Source organism: Bactrocera neohumeralis, chromosome 4 (genome assembly GCF_024586455.1).
Source record: "Bactrocera neohumeralis isolate Rockhampton chromosome 4, APGP_CSIRO_Bneo_wtdbg2-racon-allhic-juicebox.fasta_v2, whole genome shotgun sequence".
NCBI lineage: Eukaryota > Metazoa > Arthropoda > Insecta > Diptera > Tephritidae > Bactrocera > Bactrocera neohumeralis.
This window is the reverse complement of record NC_065921.1, coordinates 62070644-62095032: the sequence shown is the minus strand read 5'-3', so window position 1 is coordinate 62095032 and position 24389 is coordinate 62070644.

Below are 24389 nucleotides of genomic sequence, written 5' to 3'. Positions count from 1 at the left end.
AAAAGTATAAGAAAAGAAAATAAAAGATATGAAAGAAAAAAATGCCGACAAAATAAGTGACCTTATAAGCACTTTGATTGGTACGAAGCGCTTCGTCGATCTAGCATTTTTTTCAATACCACAATTTGCATAAAATTATTCGACAATCTTTGAAATACTCTTCAAAATTTTTCTGTGCTTTTGTGACATCTGCAAGCTTTCATAGTTTTCATCGCAAAATGTTGTCCAGTATTTCAACAATCGCGTGGTCTCCGCCGCAGTATCAGTACCACAATCTAGTCCAACGAGATGAGATTGGGTCCGGATCTCACCCGCTGATCTGACTTTACGGAATATAATTTATGCAAGCGACATACATATGTATAGTATGTTATATATATACTTAAGAAAGTATATAAGTATAAAGTGTTCTGGAATTGATTTCGGGATCCGCATTGTATGATACAAAACTTGGCTTAAATTTGTTCGGGAAGCTTTGAAGATGTTAATCGGGACTAAGCTGAGCGTTTGAACATTGGAAGTGTTACCTTAAGTTTCTATAACTTTCATTTAGTAGAATTTCCGGAGTACCCAAAAATCGCTCACGTTTGTTCGGCATGCCGAAATTTAGTCGCAAAAAACTAGTCCCGAAAAATTATTGTTTCTCGGTTTTAAAAAAAAAAACAATTTTTTTTGCAAAACATTTTAAGTCCATAACTTTCTAAGAGTTCATATTAATTTTTCCAAACACATTCTCTCCAGCTTTTACCAGGTTTCATATTCTTTCACAACTTTTTTTTCCATAATAAAATTAATAAAACAGTACAGACTTTGTAAAAATTATGCTAACTTTTCTAAGCGACAAAGGCAACACACTAAAGTGCTACGTTAATGACTATAAGTGGTCAACGAAAAGCACAGCGGAGGGCAACGAAGCCCCTTCGACGACAATTGGGCGCTGAAGTGTTTGCCAGTGACAGTAATTAACTTAGAAGCGCAACACAAGTGGCGTAAACAAAGCAGCTGATGGAGCAACAGAGCGCGCATACACAATTCAGCTTCGGAGCGAGGAGGACTCAAATCACTTTGGAGGTGGAACCAGCAAAAACGCACCGTTAAATTACAAAACGAAGTGTGACAAAAACACGGTGATTACAATGCATAGATATATTTGCCAGCTGTGTGTACATTAAACTAAAGAGAACAATAGCAACAACAACAAAAAAGTTGTAATAAAAACGCGTTGCTAATGAAAGAAGTGTGAGAGTGATCAAAGACTAAAACAAAAAGTCATAAAAAAAAAACTCGCAAAAGCTGTAGATGTTTGCGAAAAGTTAAACAAAAGCCAAGTTAACAGTTAATAACAACAACAATAGCAAGAAAAAAAGTGCATTTAAACAATGCGCGCTAACAACAACAGCACCAATCAAAGTACAGCAAAGAATTCTTAACCGAAAAGATCATGCAAAAAACTTGACAACAATATCAGGATGTAGTAGCTATAACAACAACAACAAATGCGTTAGCAACAACATCAGCCAACGAGTTAATAACACAAGGTGAACGAGCGAGTAGCCCCATTCACACCGCAGCGTCAAAGAGTTATCCGCAAGTTACTATAGCATACACTTAGGCGCATATGCACCGGCACTTCGCTGGCGAGTTCGTTGCTGCAATTAAGAGCGTTAGCGCAAATGCTGCACACACACTCAATCGTTGTAGTTGCACAAAAAGCACAAATTTCATTAACAGCGCCTTTGTTTTACTATAACAAAGCGATTTTAATTAGTTCAGCACTTTAGACCGTTATTTAAGCGCTGGCATTGTGGGGTTGCAAGGAACGATTGCAGGAGGTCAGGGATATCAGTGTGTTAATATATACAACATAAACAATAGAAAAAGAAATATATAATGGAAGTTGAACAAAAAGGCTGGAGTCTCATTTCAGTTACAATAATCCCAGAAGGTTAAGTCTGTAATATATCGAATCCAGGCCATTCGCTCGGGTTTTCGTAGGTATGACAAGTTAATCGCTAACCTAAGACAAATTTTCATCTTGTATAAACTTATCTCTAGTTTCTGTTAGTTATATTACGGAAGATGTTGGAGGGGCAGAGTTGAGGCAACCGGCTCCTCTATATTTCCAGGAAGTTATGTTGTTACCAATCCCATCGCGTTTGCGCTTAGGGCAATAACCTGCAACCAGCTATTATTTACAATCCCTATCACGACCCCAGTTGAGTGTCCGCTGTCCCTTGCTTACCTCTCAGCACAAGTCCCTCGCCTCAAATCCCACTTAACTGACTCAACGCTAAAAGCCAACCATCGCAAACAGCTACGCCAAACCGCCGCAAAATTGCTTGGGGTGCTCTGTGGCAGATTTCCATGCAACATGTTGAAATATGTTGCACGTTCACACACACACATACCTACAAATGTGGCTGTTTTATATACATGTCACGTTTGTGTTTTTAAAATATTTTTTCTTTTACTATTTTTTGGCAATTTTTTTGTGTCAAGCTTGTTTTTTGGTGGCACAATTTCTTGGTATTCTGCTGTAGCTGGTAGCGCCACCAGTGTCGGCTGTGATTGTTTTGTGCATTTTAATGAAAAATGCATGAAATTTCGCGGTACATCTATATGCATATATGCAGAACAACAACAAACAACAACAAAATGCGCAAAATGTGACAACAAACAACAACAAAAACAATGTTATACTGGGGCTACATTTTCTCTGTTTTTGTTCCTTTTTGCATTGTCTTTTGCTGTTGCATAGTACCAAAAAAGCGTGGTTATAAAGAAATCGGATAAAGTATCAGTTGACACAAAGAAGCGTGTGGTGAAAAAGTTGTTAAACGCTGCAAGTTGTCAGGGAGCGAATGCTCGTTGTGCCACAAGGGAATTCGTGTGATTACACAAACGAGTTGACATGCATACATTAATAGAATGTATAACAGTTAATAAATAACTGCATATTTTATAGTTACTTTCGGTTACACAAAATTGATCTGCGTTCGACCAAAGTGGTGGAGTTCCAAAGTGGGACGGCGTTGACGTGGCATAAAATTGGAAAAATCTTTTCCATATCGAACAGCATGACTTTTTCACAGCAAAAACAGCATGACTGTTTATAATTAAATTTTTTTAAGAATTTATGATTATGGTGGATCGAGCTTTTTTCGGAGTTTTAATAGAATTTAAGGTCTTGCGGAGTTTTAGCCGGCTACGAGATTCAAAGCTTTATTAAAAAAATTTTAAAAGATTCGCCAGAAGCTCAAAAATCGTCAGTGTCTCAAGCAGACTACAATAACAAAGGCCTTCCAAGATATCAGAAACTTTGAGAAAGAAACTTCAAATTGTGACTGCGCTAAAGGGGTTTTCTCAATCACTATCTATAATTAACTAAAAGGTCTGTAACTCTAGCTTGACATTTTCATTGATGTTAGAAGTAGCATCTTAAAATGTATGCTTAAAAAATGTGTAAAAAACAATATAAAACCGTAAAGCCACTATTCAGAATCGAATGTGATAATCTTGAGAAAACTTCCTTATAAATTCAAGGTTGCTATTGTGAAGAAAATATATAAATTATTATCTACTCATGTCAACGCATAAGTTTGAGCCCATCTCAGAGACTTCTGTACATCAGTCGGTAAACTCGAGAGTGGTGAATCTTAATCGTCTATCCCGGCTCATAGAAAGGATCCTTGATATCCGCCAAATTGACAACATTTTTTGTGTTTTTACGTGAGTACCTTTCCTCGACGGCCTTTTCCCCCACCGTGCTTAAAAGCACATAGATCAAAACAATGCGCTGATCAGCACACTAAATAATATATGATTTGTACGAAGCACATTGAAACTTAATCTCATCTAGATTAACCATCTCTCCCATTATGGCTTACGACATGGTCTATTGGCTCTCCAAAAGTGTCATCCGTCCCATACTAACGATGCAGTGGTATGTTGCAGTAGTGTGTTGAATAGTTCTATTGGAAAAGTGCCGCATTAATCTTCTGGAGCAGAGCCGACGGGCCTGACCGCTGTTGTTACAAGCGCTATGAAAACTGTCTTAAAAAGTCTAAAGAAGAGCGAGCTTCTTCTATAATAATCCATACATAGAAGGTAGCTTCAAACTAAAGTACTAAATTGGGTATCCCCTGAGTTGCTGAATAAGTCCTAATTTGGTTACCACCCGGGAGCACAATTGGGCTGAGAGCCGCTGCATGCGATTGGCGTTAATGCAAATTTAGTTTTATACCCTGAACAAGGTATATTAAGTTTGTCACGAAGTTTGTAACACCCAGAAGGAATCGTCGGAGACCCTATAAAGTATATATATAAATGATCAGTATGTCGAGCTGAGTCGATTTAGCGATGTCCGTCTGTCCGTCTGTCTGTCCGTATATATACTAACTAACTGTTCAAAACGGATTACTATAGCATATAGCTTTCATACAAACTGAATACATAGCTACTAACAGAGATGCGCCTGTGAAGGGTATTTAGCTTCGGTGCAAGCGAAGTTAACGTTTTTTCTTGTTTTATTTTTAACCAACCAAGAGAATCTCCTATATAATGGAAGATAACGGGAAGCAGCGGCAATAAAGTAATGATTTCCAAAGAAGAATACTGCTTAACGAGCCTTCATATATGTATAATAACCATTTTTCTAAAACAAAAGTTGGTCTTCAGTCAGTGATATCCCTCTATCAAGCATAGAGTCAGTTTATTCATTCTTACTGCCAAGGGTAACTTTAAACTTCTTTGTGTGAAGAGCCACTGGTATAGTATCACTTAAGACCTTCATTTGTTGGAACGAGAAAACCTTCCCTTTGTCAAATCCTACTGCTGTCATTTGAAGCAAAGCTTTAGTAGATCAGTAGTTAAATTCTTATACTTTGCCTCTCTTCTTATTCGGGGTAGCTTATATACGTGTGAGTCTCCTGGCGCAACCCCATCCAAGCTCCAACTAATACGTGCAAACAATTTCGAATTAATTTTTGCATCTTACTTTTTTCGGTTTTAATCTGTCATGGGATCAGAGGTGAAAGAGAGTCGCTAACTCTATACAAAGAGCTTTTAGATTCCTTTTATTTTTTCTTTGCAAAGTTTTTGCTGATAAAACCCTCGTAATTTTGACTTTATTGACAACATTTTTAGACTTGTTAATTAGCTTTTCCCTAACGAAACCTCAAAAAATAAAAAACTTATGACGATGAAAGCAAAACTGGAGGGTAAAGGGCTATGAGGAGTACATTAGTAAAATCGACAGCGAGACGGTGATGAAAAGCCGACAAGCAATAAGACATGTTGGGAGGGAAATGCAAATGGAGGGGAGTAATTAATGAAAGAGTGAGAGAGAGAGAAAGCGAAGAAGACTGCTAGAGAGAGCGGAACAGAGCACGTCAACAAAATGAGTTGTAGAGATGGAGAAAAACAAACATTAGTACCGCAAGGGACAATATTTACTTCGAACGAGCTGACAGCTGGCTCACCGCCCTTTCCACAACAACACTTTACCGACCACTAATGCTAGAATAAACTTGACTTCATGCTGCTGCCACATGGAAGCAATGTGGAACTTTCTGCCACTTTTTAGTGGCAACTACTTTAAAACTTTCAACGCGAGCAGCTGTTGGTACAATGACGTGCCGATAAAGCAGGAAGAAGTTGAAAATAAAATACTTCGACGTAGGGACGACGAGCTAATTGACAATGTTTTGCCGCGATTCTTAAACAGCGAAATTGTTGTTGTTTTGTTATTGCCTGGGTACTTTGTTGCCTTCGTTGCAAAGCCACATTAAAAGTTGTGTGGCAAGTAACAAAAGCAAAGCAGCTGTTGTAATGGGCGTAAAAGCGTCTAGTTAAGGGGAAGCAGGAGAAATAATAACAGAGAGCTTAACTAATCTATAACTTTGTATTTGAACCATGAGCAACAGCTTTCCAAAGCAGATCTGTGATCTTGCGGAATCAAGAAAACCCCATGAGAACATGGTAGAACTGGCATTGGTTTTTGGATCGTACAGTGCCGTTTCAGGTAGGTCTACATCTGTCTCGTTTTGCCTATTAAACTCTCGATACCTTCAACAGCCTCATTATAAACAACAAAGCAGACGACAAGTAATAATAAGGAAAAGTTCTAACTTTTTGGTATGGTATTTTTTGCTTAATTTTTCAAAAAGACCAGATTTCGTTTCCAGCTTCCACCTTTTTTCATGGCAAGCTTTATTTGCTTAAGCCGAATACGTCTTAAGAGTCAATTATCAAAACCATAACGAATTTGGTAAAAGGAAGAAAATACTTGCTCCAATACTTTTTTAGGGTTTACCTTTGTATAGGTAAAATTAAAGCCAGGTATCCCTAGTTGGTTCCATTTTGGACATGAAGAGTCAGCCCAGAAATTACGGTCCTGATTATCATTGACGCTTCTGGAAGGCAGTTTTGGAAGTTCCTATGTCAATCAGACCTATTCAAAAGAAGGAATAAAATAAAGAGCTCGTGTTACTTTTCTGATCTTGCTTAGCAGGTATTGATATTCTACTGATTCACGTTGTAGAGATTATCATAGAACATACATATATTTCTGAGATCTCAACTTCAGAAACTAAATAAGTTAGCAAGATAGAAGCTAGATGTCCAGCTATTCGAATAAACTCGGAAATTTATCATGCAACATAGTACCGTTTTGAACCTCGCTCCACCACAATAAATGCATTGCCTTCTACTACAGCACCAACAAAAATTCATGACCACAGCAACCAGCTCAAGCATCCAAATAACCAAAAGGCAGCTCTTCGTTAACAATAGTGAGCAACTGTGCAACCAAATGGTAAACAACCAATAAGAACTGGCAGTTGTCAACCAACGGCCAACTGTCAGCCCTTAAACGACCACCCTCAAGCGCCAGCTGCTAGTCGCCAGCAACCGAACAGCGAAACCTTAAACTTCGTCAACATCACTCTACACTATCCATAAGTTCACTAAGTACTCATGATTTTTTTCTTTGTTTGCCACTTGCAGTCAGCTGCAAGTGTTCGGCAATAGTTTGCACGCGACTTCAGTGTCTCTTTGGGGATATTAACTTTTGTTGACGCGCTTGAATGTTGGTGCGATAACCAGTGAGGGTGTGGGTAGAGTGAACAGCAGGTGAATGGTTTGAGAAATGCAAGGTCGGGTGAGGGACGTTTTAATGTTAAGAGTAATGAAATTTGAACGAAGAAATCATTGGAATGACTTTGCTAGAATTTCGGCAAAGATCGACGTTTAGTTTTTTTTTCTTTGAGTTAACGCATAAACAAAAAGTCGTACATCTTTACAGAATGCATTCTTAGTTGAACTCTTTGCTAATGCGCTTTTAGTGCGAAGCTCATCAGCAAGGCGAAATTGGTTTGATTGTTTCGCTACTTTCCACTCTGCCTTGGCTATTAACTTATCCAACGCGTGAACACAACTTGTATGCCGTGATAAAGAACTAATCCAACTATCTCACTTAAGTTGTGAAATGATTTCAGTCCCAAACTCCGACTTTAACACGCTTTCGAGCATCCACCCGAATAATACCGTCCAATCTCAAAGACACTGGAAGTGTTTCCGCTATGTCATTTCTTTAGATACAGAAAATGTTTCGAACATGATCAAATGAAGACTATGTAGAACTGGTGACCTTCAGTTTCCCTTTAGTGCTTGCAGCTCGTATTGAAAGTAGTCACAATACGAAAAACAAAATTCGATTTCAGCAGCGTGAACAAGGAGAGTGTTCTTCGATTAAAAGTAAAGCTCTCGAGTTGCCTTTGGAAATGTTGGAATCTCAACATAGCAAAGATTCGATCTCTGCATTTTTTACTACAACCCATCCTTAACGTCTCCACGCAAATAACACTCGCACGTTCACTAGTATAAGTTACACCTCTTCCTTTCTAGTCATACTAAAACCTTAAAGTGTCCCAATAAGACCACTTCATTCCATTCCATTCACAGATTTTCTATATGCGCTTTACTGTGCCATTTTCTCGCGTCATTAGCGCGCTCAACCACTGTAACGTGATCTCCGCTACTGTGTTGAGTCATTGTTGTAGAAAGTTATTGGTAATGTGTTTGCCCACTTTAGCACGAACAACCAACGAAGTGCACACTTTACAAAGTATTAATGTTATTTTCAGAGTGCCAGTGTGGATTTTCGCCAGTGACCAGTAAAAGTGTGCGAAAGATTCACCACAAATTTCATTACAATTAATAATTAAGAATGCAACAAATTTGTGGCGAAAAGTGCGGCAAACATTTAACAGTGGCAAAGAAGTTGGCATAGATAATATAAAGTTTAAAAATGTAAAGTAAATTGTTTGAGAGAACATTTTAACACACATGAGGGGCGTATCCTTGCCACTATTTCGAGTATTGTTTTCAAGATCTAGCCGACAATCCTGTTTATGCCACTGGAAGAAACTCAATATTCTTAAATTTATTGTTTACCTTATCTTGATCTCCACTAAAGTGTCAAAATATGGGACTTTTTATTCTGAAAAACCTTTTCTTCGAAAGATCGTCTAATTACATAGCTGGTTTATGTATAGTATATTATAATTTTAGAGACGATGACTAACTCGCGTACACCTTCTTCAATATAATGCTGAAAAAGTGATACGCTTCGCTAATCTGAAAAATGTTATAGTGCTATCTACCTTGAAAATTTTCGTAATGCAACAGGTGTACGCAAATTATATTGACATCAGAGATCTTGAGAACAGCGATCGAGAAAGAGAAGCGAAATAGGTTTGTCTTGTGGTAAAGTAGATCAAGATGAAGTACCGGAAGACCACACATAAATATTCCTCTCGTCTTCGGAACTACGTCACTGATATTTGAAAAGTTAATGACTTGGTCCAACTCGGAACCTGCATAAATTTCGCCAAATATCTAAGCCTAGCAATCAAGTGTAGAATAAATCGTGCCAATAGATGCAACTTGTGAAATGGTAAGCAATTGAGAAGCAGACTCACCAGTCCAACAACAAAAATAACGCTTTTTAAGTATCTTATTAGTCCCTCCATTGTGAGCCGCAACAGCATGAACGATGACGAAACGAGATGAGAAAGCACTTTGAGTATGCGGGAAAACTGTTCTCCGCAAGGTTTTTGAAGATGTCAGCGTGAGCGATAAGTGTCGAAAAATGTTGAGCCACAAACTGAATGAACTCGATGGTTGCTGGGTTTTAGTTAAGTGCAGAAAGAAATCATGCATGCGATGGTTAGACGGTGTCGAGGTCATGGATCACGTTGATTCAGTGAAAAGTCACTTCGATTCGAGAGCGCTGCACTTGGGATGTACAATTCACGTGATCTCGCAAAAGATAGAGACGACTCGCAATGCTTTTTATTCTCAGCGCAGACCGACCCAGGGTTGTTGGGCCCAAGAACAAGATCACAGTATATTATTGTTCGTACACTCTTCAAGTTAAAACTAAGTGAAGGTACACGAAGCTTACTTGGCTTGACCGAAATCTATAACAGTGGAATATGTCTAAATTTTTAGGCTAGCCAAACAGCTCCTCCTAGTTTGGCGAACAATTTTGATGCTTAACGTTTCCCATCATTGGAACTTACGTTTTTTTCAAGCTGGAACTCTAACGGATATCCCTTTAAGTTACAGCAAGAAAAGCATGCTAACATCGGTCTTTTGTCGGGCAGGTGAACTTCTAATGAGCTCAGCGAGCAACTGTTAGTGCTATGAATGTTGATTTAAGTTTCCATGCTCAGATAAATCGCTGCCTTGGCCTATGGAACTTAGCATTGTTTCGAAATCTTTTCCTGAAGGTTTAAATTTTGATCACCAGTAGCTAGTTATCCACTTATCAGATTCTAAATTTGCTCCCAATATATCAGCAAGACTTTCTATTATTTAACAAAACAATTTGAAAATTTTTTTCAACCAAGGTCTAAGTACATTGAGATTGGGTTGCCATAACCTTAGTTGAAAATATAATTATAATATATATAAATACAATTCAAGGCAACTTAAGTACATACACTTTAAGAATGCTTAAGTAAAATAGCCTTCTTAAGCTAAAAAGGGTGATATAAAATTTACGTTCCTTTAATATTTAATATACAAATGCATATAGTATATATCTCTACATATCCCCTTGTGACTAACAAATTAATATGTACACACATACATTCCCTTATCTTAAATTGATGCGACCCACATACGCTTCGCTTAACCCCCGTCATTGCCCAGACAGTAAGTAAGTAAGTAATTACACTTTATTGGCCACAAGTGGGACAATAAATCTCAACAAGGCAAAGAGTTAAATAGGAAAAGATAAACAAGCAAATGGTTAAGGGAACCTATAGGAAAATTGAGGTAAAGCGTAGAAACCAATAAAATTACTGCGGTGCCATAAGGTACACTATGATATATGTATAGTACAGATCAGTAGTAAGGTGGAAAAGAAATGAAGGCAAATTCAATATACTAAAAAGAACTTATGAAGCGAGAAGAAAAGAAGACTTTCAATCCAAGACAAATATAAGTTAGAATAAAGAACGCACTCGGCGGCCAAAACTATTTGAATATATTTTGAGGTACTGGAAGCAATACTTAAAGAAGTTTATTGCCAAACACAGACAGCAGCTAGCAGATTTTTTTACTCTAAAGGCAAAAAATCATTTATGGCCAATCAACCAAAATAACGGCAAAGCCGAGAATCCATGACGTCTAGGTAATATTCTGTATTTGGTGGGATCAGAACGTAACTTCTTCGCTATAACAACAAAAATCAAACAATTCAATTACTAAAAGGAAAGAACAAACAGTTATTCAAACAATTGTTAGCATATATATTAACACATACAAATACACATATATTATTATATTGAAATATGTGTATATAATTATATACAAATATTGTAAATACTACAATGAATCTATTTTCTCTTCCAGCTTCCAGATGAAATGGTGCTTGACGCCTAAAGGCAAATCACAGTCTTACTAAAGCTTCTTCACTGTTACCAAGCGAAGGCCAGCAGCAGCCAATGTAATAAGCATTTGGCCTTACACACATATGTATATAAGCGCTCTGAAATTGCTTTTTTACGTCAAAACAACTCTTTAAGGTACCAATTACATAACTACACACATACATCCGCGCAGTTTATTTTCGCAAACCCATCTCGCCTTCGGTCGCATAGGCTTTGCAAACGATTTGCCGCTTATTTATTACAGCTTGAAGCGTTTGGCGCGCTTCAAACGAGTCTTCTGCTTTGTTCTTGCAGCACTTATGCGTATTTGCCGCATCCTTTGCTCGATTGTGCGCGTGTATTTCGCTATGAGACTCGTATTTCTTTAATGAGCCATCGATTTCCAATGCAATAAAACATTAGTATATTGGCTTAAATGATATTTGTGAGCTAAAATGCTTTCAAAATTAAGCTATTAAGGCTGTTAGGATGCTAGAAACGAAAATATACTTTTTCGAGACTGTCCTTCATTTTACTGATTGTCGTTTATCTTAACTGAGATAGTCCTTTCGGCGGAAATCTTTTAAAGGATAAAAAGTGATCCTGAGCAAATAAGTCTCAGCATCTGATGCTGAAGTTGACCTAAAAAATTATTGGACCACACTGCGTCACAAGCGATGTAATTAAACTAAACTCAATGAGCCCTCTAGTTACCTTACATCAATAGGAAATTGACGAGAGCGAATATAAGCACAAATTTGAAAATTATAATTTGTTTGAATCAGTTTAACCAACCCCAATCGCATAATGTTTACGCTAGATGCTGCATTGGATAGATTGGTTAAAACTGGTTTATATCTGAGTGCAGAACTTGAAAATGTTGAACATATGTAATATTATGTATGCAATTTGAAGTAGTGAAGCGTAATCAATAAGACACTCAATTTCGAATTTTTTAATGATACGTTATTTTGCATTTCAGGTGACGATATATACATATTATACAGAGAAGGCATCAGATGGAATTCAAACTAGCGTTATATTGAAAGAAGGCGTGGTTGTGAACCGATTTCATCCATATTTCATACATGTCATCAGGGTGTTAAGGAAATATTATATACCGAATTTCATTGAAATCGGTCTAGTAGTTCCTGAGATATGGTTTTTGGTCCATAAGTAGGCGACGCCACTCCCATTTTCAATTTTTAAAAGAAAAAGCGCAATCAGAGTTGGAATATTTCTGAATGAAATACACTGCAAGTACAGCCTAACGAAAGCATGGTGCATCTATTACCGAGGTACTTTCGATTTATGGGTTAGGTTAGGCTAGGTCGTAGGGTTGCTCTTCCCACAAAATGTGGCAGGATCTCAACTGAACAGCTGCGAACCTTTGTGTTACTAAAACTACAAGAAATGAGTTATAGATTGACAAAACGTTTATGAGCTTACACAATGACATGCCAACAAACCCGTTAAGGCAGCTAATAACAATCCCAACTGTTTTGCTAGCTTCAGCGAAGGTAAGTGATCCGAAATAATTCAATCTCACTGCAAAAACTTGGCAATAGAGGAAAAAGTGTCAAGATGATTCCATCTTGCGATCCTCCATACATCTGTGGCTTAATTCGTACAGGAAACTAAGTTAGCCAAATTGCTAAAAGCAAGTAGTTCTGAGCACCTTTTAAGTTCCACCCTGGTTCAGAACGATTATATAATCGCACAAGGTTTTTAGATTCAATTCCAGAGTGTAAAAGTACAATCGAGTACCGGAGATTAATGAGATTATGAGATACGGTGAAATGAAGAACAAAGTGGAATGCATAAAATTTTTTTAGGAAGAAAGATGAAAGTTTGGTTACAAAGCAGAGAGGCCTATTCAAGTTTTCAACGAATACGTTTTGCAATAAATTCCAAAGAGACATAGAGGTCGCTTAAACCTCTACTTATAATACCAATAAGAAAAGTTAATATAAATAATTGTAAATCGCCCGGACGTATGCCGAGATATTCCGAGGTATTCTTTTATGTAGAGGTGAGACTCTGCAGAAATTGTTGGTGTACTCATACTAAGTCTGCCTTTGTTGAAAGTTCTCGGAGTACACTCCCCTCTCGTCATTTTTAAGTTGGCGTGGCCGGTGGCGGTTGAGGTGATTCCAAATGGACGGATATGAATGATTTAAATGAGAAATTTATGGATAAAGCAGCTTTTGATGCAAAAGCTTGTGATAGAAGCTGACCAAATAGATGCTTCAGTCTACAAAGAATAGCAGTTTTGGAGCTAAACTAAAGTCGCCCGTCTTTAGTAAAAGCAAACTTCATTCATTCAATAGGAATAGACTACAAAGAGATGACGATAATCTAAACCAGGTCCAATGAAGGAAATGGCATACATTTTCTTTTCCATTTCTCAACTCACCGTCTCCAGAGAGAGACAGAGAAATTAATATCACCTAGCAGATTATTTATATCCAATTTCCAATATAAATTTTCAGATTCACAGTCTCCTCTTAATAAAATCATTCGCCGAAGCGAATCTAACAAAATACAATCCATTGCCTCTGCAAGTATTACAAGTATTTCTTAAATATTCCTATCGTTATTGTTGTTGTTGGCACAAATTAAGCGCACTTGCAAACTTTGTTGTTTATCTGTGTTTTCGTTATGGCTAACTCATAAATTATTAGACGCAGCCACGAGCGAAGCTGCAGCAGCCATTTCGCACACCTTGCGCAAATGAGCAAGTCAAGGAATGGAAGCATTGAAGCGTGATGCTAAGCGCATACATGTATGTGAGTGTGTGTGTTCACGTGCTAGCACTGGAACGTGCCAGAAATTTTTAATTAAGTTGCTGGTTGAACTCTTCATAATTTCTTGGATTATTACTCGGGTGTACGCTTTGGATGAACTCCAAATCGAAAAAGTTTTAGCCACCACGCGAGAGCGGATAGGAGGTAGAGACGTGGGGATTGGATGAATACAGCGAAAATAAGATGCAGAATCTTTTGTTTTTAATTTTGTAGTAATATAGCGCCTATGGGGTGATGAAATCTAAGAGAAAGTGGCAACCGGTCATTATAACCTTGCGAAATTAAGAGGTTGTGTCTACAAGTTGTACCAAAACGCATGACGCTGCAGCATTAATGGAAATTTTGTGGAAATTTAAATTGATGACAATTCTCGGAAAGGTTTAGTAGAGTATAGAAAATACACATCCGAAGAACTTGCAGTAGAATATGTGCAAAAGAATGGTTATAAATCAAACATGTTTGACTGATATTTGACTGCAGAACCGAAGTCGGAAATTTATACTTTATTATTGCGTATCTCACGAAAGTCCAGCGATGGGTTTTATCTCATCAAAGAAGCACCGAAAGTTATATATTTGGCTCTGAAAGTTTTAAGAAAGATTTAAGAACATTGAAATTCATAGAGTAAATAAAGAAATCAAGAACCACAATTTGTACCATCCATTTGACCTTGTCGAATCCATTTAATTTTCATTCGATCATGATGGTTCTTTACTCGTATTGTGGAATGCGAATTTCTTAGAAAAAATTATCAGTTCTTTGTGATTCTATAAAGAATCAAAGAACCATAATTTGAGCCGATAATTTGACTTGGGTTCTCGATGTTTGATTAACTCATTCGACCCTGACAGTCACTTAAAGTGGAATGTGGATTTTGTGGAAAGAGTGATCAGCTTCTGGCTGAGGACAATGAATTTCCGAGAGTATCTGTGAAATAAAAATTTAAAAATTTTAATTTAAACATGAAAGCACCTAACAGAATTTGATAATTTAATACTACAATACTAGGATCAAATGGCTGCATGCTCTTCAACTACCTGTAACCATTTAGTCCACCATATATACTTTTATTTTAGGCCTTTAAGGCTCCAAATTGCCTACATTTATGTTCCTTTGGCTTCACTAAGCTTTTGTTTCACTTCTTTTTTCTTACCTTCCACTTAGTTTTCATTATTCGAAACAATTCGCTCATCCCTTTTGCAACTCCGGTCCATTTGCATACCTTTCAAACTTCGCTTCAAAGTTGTTTCAATGCAAAAGACAGGATAAGCAATGCAGTCTTGCGACCAGCGACCATTGTGGCGCACTTTGTATACAGCTGTATGTGGACGTAAGTATGTGGCGCTTAGTTAAAACTTTATAAGCCTTGTTAGTGCAGATTTGCCCTCCAAAAGTTTTACGTGAACCAACCAAAGCTGCTCGGCCGCAATTATGAGTGCATGCAATCACAGACACTCAAAACTACGGAGCCGTTAAAGCTAACTTACATTTATTTAAAGTACACTTAAATCGCTATGCTTTTTACGTCTCCGGCACACACTTCCCCTGCGAATTAAATCTGTCAAAGCGCGTGTTTGTTTAGTTGAGCTCGAATCGGTCTTAAGTGGGTCAATATTTGTAGAGTAGACCAATAGGCTCATAAAATCAATTTATGTTGAACTCATTGAATAGCCAAATAAAGCAACAGAAACAGAAAGAAACAAAATGCCTTACAATAGAATATAATAGCTGGCGTGTTGTGGAGAGATTAGTAGCCGAAGAGTTGGGAAGTTTTTGCGAAGGTCTATGAACATTACAAATACGATGCCTGAAAACCAAAGTTACACGAGCGAGTAGAGATATACATAATTTTTGTCTGCCGAGACCACAACGGGCGGTTAAATTGGTGGTACGAGAGCTGTGAACTAAAGCTTGGTTAGTCTAAAAAGCAAAGGATAGCTGTGGCCTTAAGTTTGGATAGCCTTAAAACGAGGAGTGACCAATCTTTCACTATTTTCTAAGAAGGTGTCAGAACATTACTTTGGTCGAAAAGTAAAATAATGGAGAAAATTTAAACGAATACGATCTCGTTGCCACAAATTATTTACATTCGTTTTCCTTCTGTAGCAAAAAATAAATATTTGAAATTCAGAATTATATGGTCTCATTTTAAACATATGTACTTCTTCTTTACTGGCGTATGAACCACTTGTGCGAGTTAACAACAGCGTGGCAGTCGTTTCTTTTTTTCGCAAGGTGGCGCCAATTGGAGATTCCAAGCGTTGCCGGGTCATTCTCCACCTGGTCCTTCCAACGGTGTGGAGGTCTTCCTCTGGATTTCGAGGCTAACGTTGTTGTCGGTGTTGATGCTGCTTCCAAGATAGACGAAATTATCTACAATTTCAAAGTTATGACTGTCAACAGTGGCGTCGATGCCTAGTCGCGAGTGCGACGACTGTTTGTTTGATGACAGCAGATATTTCGTCTTGCCCTCGATTACCACCAGACCCATTTGCTTCGCTGCCTTATTCATTCTGGAGAAACCACAACTAACGGCACATACGCCAGCAGCAGTACACTCTTATAGAAGATTGGACCTTCTCGGTTTAGTTCTGCAGCTCGAACTATTTTCTTCGGAAGAAGGTTGAAGAACTCACACGAAAGAGAATCGCCTTGTCTGAAACCTCGTTTGGTACCGAACGGTCCTTCCCGATCATGATGGAGCTTTCAAACATAGCGGCTGCTCCTTTTCGGGCAGTCAAAGGCAGCTTTGAAATCGACGAAGAGGTGTTGCGTGTCGATATCCAAGATTTGGCGCATGGTGTATGGGAACGTCTGCACCATCGTCATCGATTGGGGAATCGGGTTCGCCTTCTCATGGCGTTATGCATTCACTATCATTCAGCAGGCTGGTGAAGTGTTCCCTCCATAATTTTAGTATGCTCTGAACATCGGTTACTAGATCAACTCCTTGGGTTCTACAAGAGTATGCTCCGGTCTTGAAACCTTCTGTTAGTCCCCGCTTCTTTTCGTAGAACTTTCAGCCTCAGGCCTGTCGGCCATCTTGTCAAGCTCTTCATACTCACGCATTTCGATCTCTCTCTTTTTCTCTCTGCAAATGCGTTTCGCTTCCCTCTTCAACACTCGGTATCTGTCCCATCCCGCATTGTTATGTTGCAAGGTAGGCAATCTGTTTTCTCTCCACTGCGACACGACAATCCTCGTCGTACCAGCTGTTCTTTAGCATTTTCCGAAACTAATGATTTCGATTGCAGCTGAACGTAAGGAGTTTGGGCGAAGTCGAACAACCTCAACCCATTTGAGGATGCTTCCTCATGGAGGCTGAATTTACCGACTGTTGCGCAAAGAATGCCTTCTTTCCCACCCTGGCGTTAAAGTCGCCAAGCACGATTTTGACATCGTGGCGGGGGCAGCTCCCATAGGTGCGCTCCTTTATATAGCCACTGTAGTAAATGCCACAAGAACGAAGCACGGGCACGTCCCAAGACAGACACTGCGCGCTAGCTAAAGCAAATATTCAAAGCAAGTATTCATCATCATTACAAAACACAACATCCAAGCATGACAGGCCGACAAATTACGGGAAAAAAAGACTGAAGTGATGTTCGAAGTGCTATGGGTATTTATTCACAACCTGCCGGGACGGCAAGCAATGTATGCGGCCACTAGAGACTATGTACTGTGACATGCAGAAAAAACTCATTTAATTCATTGCAGAAAAACAAATTGTTTCGGAAAACAAACAGGAAACAGAGAATTTGACATAGGCGGTGTGAAGGAGCAAATGATTGAGACAATTGAACCAAGGTGAGTGCATGTGAGTCTTAGCGAATAGGAGAATGCAGCATAAACATGCAGGCATACATTTATCGCTGATAGTGTTTACTAGCTAGAAGTGAATCTGCGACTTTTGCTTCAAAAAATTTAATTAATTTTACAAATTTTTTTTTAAATGAAATATTCGATTTTTTTTATATATTATTTATGATTTTAGTTTATTGTATTACGTTTTTTTAGATTAATTTTATTAATGGTTTTAATCATTTAATAATTTAAATTGAAAAACAGCCAAGAAGTAAAACAACAGATTAGATATATGAATATTCTTGACTCATATCGTCTTCAAATTTTGATATACATATGTACATATGTATGTGGGATTCTTTTTAAATAAAAACCACCGTTCTTAATTTATATTCAATTCAGTTTATTCGCACTTTAATTTATAGCGGCGGCGTGACCGCTTCACACAACGTTTTCTTAAACACTTATTCCTGTCGACTACACTTGACGACTGATACTCGAACAATGAATCTTATTTCTAATACCGAATGCAACGATCCATATGGACCGTTACAATGATGGCTGCTGATGGACGCTTCGTCAATTAACAGCTGATTTTGCAGTGTTGCCATCTGAACTACATTATTCGTTCAGTGACAACACTGCCACATGTTCTATATATTATTTCTTCCTACATGTATATATGTACAGTGTAATAGACCACTGCGAAATATTATTTTTTTTTTAATTTAGAAATTTTTCAAATGTGTTAGGTAAATGCATTATTTTGAACACAAATTAACTTTTTTGTAATTTATAAAAAATAATAATAAATTGATGACTTAAATATCAAATACATGTACATATACTATGGGTAAAAAGATTTAAACGTAAAACTAAATTTGTAATAAATTTTTTCTTCGAACTTGTACACTGTGTGCCTTGTGTAATAACAAAATCCAGCTCAGACAATTTATGTAGTGACAGCTATGCTCTGTACAATGGAGTTGATTAAGGGGTAATACCAGTGTGACGCATGAAGAATTAGGCGATTTTGTTGAATTTTTTTAAAAGAAAGTACTAGATTGAATGTTCCGACGTTCTATGGACGTAATAAAGTATATTTTTAGCCATATTGAAATTTTTTTTTTTTACAAAAATATTGAAAAATAACGGAGTTATGTGCTGTCTGCGGAAGTGCCGAAAAAAAAGTGCCTCAACTGCTGGCATGATTCCGGTCGAATGAGTAGCTGAAACACAAAAATTCGAAATGTTTGTTAAACTTAAATATATTTTCTATACAATGGATTACGATCTTTGAAAAATATCAAAAATTAAGAAAATGGCGTAGTTTTGAAAAAAAAAAATCGTTTTTTTACGAAAAATCAATCAAAAAGATCGTAGTCCATTGTATAGCAAATGTATTCAACTATACCCAGTTTTAATTTGAAGTCGATTGGTCAATTTCTCGTTGAGTTATGATGTCAGCAATTGGGAAAAATGTCGTTTCGAGAAAAACGCGTTTAACCCTCATCGAGACCCTCGGGCCTGGCCAAGCATATTTTGTTTTTAAATGTTATTTAAATATATTTAGAGTGTAGCAAACGACTTGCGCTTCCAGGTAGCTTCCTAGAATTTTATTGTCTATAGAATTCAGAAAAAAAATTCAAGGATATCGTATCGAAAAGGACGAAAAAATGATATTATAATATTACACCTTAGTGCACCAACGGTGCTTGGCTAGACCCCATATATTTTGTATGAAAATATATGAACTTTGGTATGTTTCTATCACTTCGCACGATTGATTTACCTGTTTTCATGTTCGTTACATGTCCAAATTGGTTTGTATGTTTATCTAGGTCAAATACTTTAGCCGCTAGAGCGTTTTAAAAGGATAAGAAAAAATGTAATTTTTCTCAAAATGTTACATTTTTTATGAACGCTATTGCCACGCCAAGCGTGAACAAGGCAGTCAATTTGATTTCAACCAAATCGAGAGGTAAGAAATTTCAAAATTGTATCTATATTGTACATATATGAGCGTAAATACAACACGTACATATTTCCATACAAATGTATGTAAACACCACTTGGCCTAGCCAAGCACCATTGGTCTCGACTAAGTGTATCAGACCGTTGGTCTCGACCAGGGTTAAAGTTTCACTTATAACTATATGTTTGCACCTCTGAGCGGTCGCTGTTTAGAACGCTGCCATTCAAAAACTATTTAAGATACGACCTTGCCGATTTCACAGGAATATATAAACTATCAAATAACCAAAAAAAAAAAAATATTTTTGAAAGTGTCACACTGGTATAGCTCCTTAAGCTGCTGTTGCTTAAAACATTTCTCCCACTCTCTTTTTCTCTGGCGACTTTTTTTGTCTCAACTGTCACTGTTGTGAGCTGACATTTGGTAGCATAAGTCCAATAGGCAATCAAATAAAATATTTATGAAATCAACGCAAACGTAAGCAAGCGATGTCATAGGCAATGAGGTCGACTAAAAAAGATGACAAATCGTAGTAATCACAAAATGTAAATAAAAGAGAGTAGACGGAATATGTACTACTACTGACGTTATACACTAGCGATCAAATATCAGTGACCAAACAAACACCAATAACTAAATGTAGTTATCCTAATAAAATATATGTATGTACAATTATAGCAGTTATCAATGAGGCGAATAAATTAAATGTTTATTTTGAAATAAGTGGCAACGCTGTTTTTATAGTAAACAAGTTTTGGAAAAAAATATGTGGCAACACCCTTTCAAAGTATTCGTCTGAAAATTAAGAACTAATATTTGATCACGAAAGGTGTTAAATTTATTTTAATTTCAAAAATAAAATGATAACTCAAAAAATTCAATTACTGAATTTTTCTAATTACACTGGTTAACAACATTTTAATATTATTTACAAAATTAGTGTGCAAATTTTAAACAAAAATAGTAAGATTGTTTTGTAAAAAATATATGGCAACACTACCATTTTTGTTTGCCACTTTAATTTTTAAACAGTCAATTAGTTAAAATTATTTTTATTTAAAAAATGATGTGGCAACACTAAAATTTTAATTACTGAATTTGTGTAACTATTATACTTTCATTATAAAAACAAGTAAGGAAGGGCTAAGTTCGGGTGTCACCGAACATTTTATACTCTCGCATATTAAAGTGATAATCGAGATTTCATTATCCGTCATTTACATATTTTTTTATTTTGCTGTAAAATTAATTAGATTAGTAGTTCCTGAGATATGGTTTTTGGTCCAAAAGTGGGCGACGCCACGCCCATTTTCAATTTTTAAAAAAAGCCTGGGTGCAGCTTAGTTCTGCCATTTCTTCCGTAAAATTTAGTGTTTCTGACGTTTTTTGTTAGACGGTTAACGCACTTTTAGTGATTTTCAACATGGCCTTTGTATGGGAGGTGAGCGTGGTTATTATCCGATTTCTTCCATTTTTGAACTGTATATGGAAATGCCTGAAGGAAACGACTCTATAGAGTTTGGTTGTCATAGCTATAGTAGTTTCGAGATATATACAAAAAACTTAGTAGGGGGCGGGGCCACCCCCACTTTTCCAAAAAAATTACGTCCAAATATGCCCCTTCCTAATGCGATCATTTGTGCCAAATTTCACTTTAATATCTTTATTTTTGGCTTAATTATGACACTTTATAGGTTTTCGGTTTTCGCCATTTTGTCGGCGTGGCAGTGAGCCGATTTTGCCCATTTTCGAACTTAACCTTTTTATGGAGACAAGAAATACGTGTACGTCTGACTCTTTTAGTTTTAGGACTTACAAACAACCGTTATGTGAACAAAACTATAATACTCTCCTTAGTAACTTTGTTGCGAGAATATAATTAATGTGTATTCGAAAAGTGATTGATTAAAATTGCTTTAATTTACTTTAAAAAATAAGGTGGCAACTCTGAAAATTTCATAACGAAAGGTGATTTGGTGCTGAGTTGATGCCAAAGTTTATAAGGGAGTAATGATGCATAGTGGAGGATGAAGTCATGATTTCACGCAAGTGAGGAAAGTTCTCTGATCGCCATTCACTTGTGAGTGGGCAGAAACAATTCCTTCACATATGGCTCAAGCAGCACACCGATTTTAGACCAAGTATACTCTGGGTAGCTAAAGAATATCCGTTCGAAGGCGAGCTAAAGTGAGAAGGCGAAACATCCCCTACACAGGGTTGTGCGCTGGGTTTTGGACCCGCCACGTAAAAAACGCCCTCAAAGGCAGGATAGTGGTAATGCTCGAAAATTCTACGAAAAGATGCGGCGACTAACAGAAGGTTTCAAGACCGGAGCATACTCTTGTAGAACCCCCAGAGGTGATCTAGTGACTGATGCCCAGAGCATACTGAAATTATGGAGGGAACACTTCTCCAGCCTGCTGAATGGCAGTGAACGCACAACGCCAGGAGAAGGCGAACCCGATTCCCCAATCGATGACGATGGAGCAGACGTTCCATTGCCCGACCATAAAGAAGTTCGAATAGCAATTACCCGCCTAAAGAACAACAAAGCGGCAGGGGCCGATGGATTGCCGGCCGAGCTATTCAAACACGGCGGCGAAGAACTGATAAGGAGCATGCATCAGCTTCTTTGTAAAATACGGTCGGACGAAAGCATGCCCAATGATTGGAATTTAAGTGTGCTATGCCCAATCCATAAAAAGGAGACCCCACAATCTTCGCCAACTACCGTGGGATAAGCTTCCTCAACATCGCGTATAAGGTTCTCTCGAGCTTATTGTGTGAAAGATTAAAGCACCCCGTCAACAAACTTATTGGACCTTATCAGTGTGGCTATAGACCTGGCAAATCAACAACCGACCAGATATTCACCATGCGCCAAGCCCGTGAAAGGAGAATCGATGCACACCACCTTTTCGTCGATTTCATAGCTGCTTAAGACAGCACGAAAAGGAGCTGCCTTTATGCCGCGATGCCTGAATTTGGTATCCCCGCAAAACTAATACGGCTGTGTAATCTGACGTTGAGCAACACCAAAAGCTCCGTCAGAATCGGGAAGGACCTCTCCGAGCCGTTCGATACCAAACGAGGTTTACGACAAGGGGATTCCCTATCGAGCGACTTCTTCAATCTGCTTCTGGAAAAAATAATTCGAGCTGCAGAACTAAATAAAGAAGGTACCATCTTCTATAAGAGTGTATAGCTGCTGGCGTATGCCGATGATATTGGTATCATCGGCCTCAACACTTGCGCCGTTAGTTCTGCTTTCTCCTGGCTGAACAAGGAATCACAGCAAATGGGTCTGGCAGTGAACGGGGGCAAGACGAAATATCTCCTGTCATCCTGGCTCTCACGTCACTGTTGACAGTCATAACTTTGAAGTCGTAGATAATTTCGTCTATCTTGGAACCAGCGTAAACACCACCAACAATGTCAGCCTAGAAATCCAACGCAGGATAACTCTTGCCAACAGGTGCTACTTCGGACTGAGGAGGCAATTGAGAAGCAAAGTCCTCTCTCGACGACCAAAAACCAAACACTATAAGTCACTCATAATTCGGGTCCTGCTATATGGTGAAGACGCCTGGCCGATGACAACAACTGATGAGTCGACGTTACGAGTTTTCGAGAGAAAAGTTCTGCGAAAGATTTATGGTCCGATGGAACGATGATCATTACCAGATATACGATGACATTGACATAGTTCAGCGAATTAAAAGACAGCGGCTACGCTGGCTAGGTCATGTTGTCCGAATGGACGAAAACACTCCTCAGCTCTGAAAGTATTCGACGCAGCACCCGCCGGGGGAAGCAGAAGGAAGTGGAAGACCTCCACTCCGTTGGAAGGACCAGGTGGAGAAGGATTTGGCTTCGCTTGGAATATCCAATTGGCGCCACGTAGCGAAAAGAAGAAACGACTGGCCCGCTGTTGTTAACTCGGGGTAGAAAAAAAATTTTATTAGTTGAAGTCTACGTCGAGGTTGAGAACCTTATTTAATTCGCGACGGTATTTGGAGGGTGTTAGATGTAAAGGGTTTAAAAGAAAGACAGAGGGATTCATGTCTCGGTTAATAAGCCCATTCTCTGAAACCTGGTGACTGAAGATAGCTTTTAACCGTTAGTGTATACCCGCCATACACTCAAATTATGTGGAACAGCCGCTGACTCTGTGTTTGAAATGTAGATCAGCGACCAGTATTACTTTTTGCCAACAATATAAATAAATATGGTTTTCTTATTCAATTCTTCTTCTTTGCTTACTTTCTCTTTGCCTTCACCTCAATTACTCATTTGTATTTTATTTGCGCTTCGGGGCTTTGGTCAACGATGCAGATTAGTCGGTTAGTTAGGTCGAACGGATAGAAATTATTTGCTAACATCGCAAAATAGCATGCCACCAACAGTGCCGAGAGAAGCTAGCGAGGAGTCAATTGCAAGGTATCAAATCTGGTAAAATATTGCGTGTCTGAATTAATGCAACGTCGCAGAAAATTAATAATTCGTATTGCAAATAAGTGTGGCTGTGAAAATTAGATAATAAAAAATTCTGCAAGTAAGTAAGAAACAGTGAGAAAAGAAAGTGAAGAATATATGTCAAGCTTATTAGATTTGCACCCAAGGGCATAATTTTCATAAATTCTACTCTCGCTGTTTTATGTTTGTCTGCGCTGAATGTTGCGCTGTCAGCTTTTGCGCCGCATTCGCCGTAGTGGAAAGCTAATTGAAAGCGGTTTGCCAGCATAGCTCTGAATCGTTCAAAAAGTAATTTCCGTAGCGAGTGTGTTCTTCATAGGAAATTTACAACTGCCTGATAATTGACAGATGACACAAAGGTGCCTTAGCTGATTAACCATTCGGGAT